The sequence below is a fragment of the Dipodomys ordii genome, unplaced genomic scaffold (genome assembly GCF_000151885.1).
Source record: "Dipodomys ordii isolate 6190 unplaced genomic scaffold, Dord_2.0 Scaffold68, whole genome shotgun sequence".
NCBI lineage: Eukaryota > Metazoa > Chordata > Mammalia > Rodentia > Heteromyidae > Dipodomys > Dipodomys ordii.
In genome coordinates, this window is record NW_012267284.1 from 2,059,176 (window position 1) to 2,060,345 (window position 1,170).

The 1,170-nt window shown below is 53.4% G+C and overlaps 1 protein-coding gene across 1 annotated transcript in view; it reads left to right on the forward strand.

The window, feature by feature from the left end:
* The window catches only part of Uncx (UNC homeobox), an 18,016-nt gene that overhangs the window by 1,161 nt on the left and 15,685 nt on the right, over positions 1 to 1,170 (forward strand). The gene's annotated exons all lie outside the window — the stretch shown is intronic.

Genomic DNA, 1,170 nt, shown 5'->3' on the forward strand with positions numbered 1-1,170 from the left:
ATGTGTTGGGGGCCCAACAGAGATGTATTTATGTGTTGTATTCCTGTCTGTTGGGGAGGGATCCCACTGGCCACCGTCCCAAAGTTAAGTTTCCTTTCCTTCTGCCACATTTGTCCCTCTGCCTTGGAGTGGGGGCCCTCTGTGGGGTGGGGGATAAGGTGGGGAGTACTGCCACCCCCCACCTCCCACCCCCTGCGGGGGGGGGTCTGCCCCTTATCCCCTTTACATATGGGACAGCAGTGAAGCTATCCAACAGGGCACCAGTGTCCTGCATTCTGTCCAGGTCACTCTTAGACATGCCGTTCTCCTCCTTCTCTACCTCTCCTTCCTTCTCTCTCCCCTTTCCGTTTCCTCTTTCCTCCCTTATCTTCGTCTTACTCCATCTTCTTCCCTATTCCTCTTCTCTCTTCCTTCATCCTCCTCCTCTTCCTTCTCCTTCTCTTCCTCCTCCCTTCTAACCCTCCTTCCTCTCTCCTCCTCCCTCTCTTCCTCTTTCCTTTCTCCTCCTCTTCCTTCTCCCTCTCTTCTTCCTCTACCTCCCTCTTCCTCTTCCTCTTCTTTCTCCTTCCTCTCTCTCCCTCCTCCCTCTCTTGTTTCTCCTCTCTCTCCTTCCTCCTCTCTCCTTTCCCTCCTTTCTCTCCTTCCTTCCTTTCTCCCTCTTCCCTCTCTTCTTCCTCCTCCCTCTTCTTCCTCCTCCCTCTCTTCCTTTCCTTCCTCTCTCCTTCCTCCTTTCTCCCTCCTCCCTCCTCCCTCTCCCTCCTCCTTCTCCTTCCTCCTTCTCTTCCTTTCCCCCTTCCTCTCCCCACCACTTTTCTCCCCTTCCATATTCCTCCCCTCCTCCTCCTCCTCCTCCTCCTCCTCCTCTCCCTCCTCCCCCTCTCAGTCCTCCTCTTCCCCCTCCCGTTCCTTCCTCCCCTCGCCGCCTCCTGCAGCCCGGGAGAGAGCCGGCGAGGAGAAGCCCTTGTAGTTTTAAATTCAATGTGACAGTTTCGGAAAGAGCGGATGATGAATCTCCTATTATTGGATCAGTCTATTTGCCGCTCAATGTCTCTCTGTAATTGGAGCAACATCACTTTAAAGGTTCAGAGAGTACAGCATTTCTGGTGAAAAATCCCCACAACACGCCGGTGAATGTTTTAAAGGGAAATCTATTAGTGTTTTTGCGGAGGG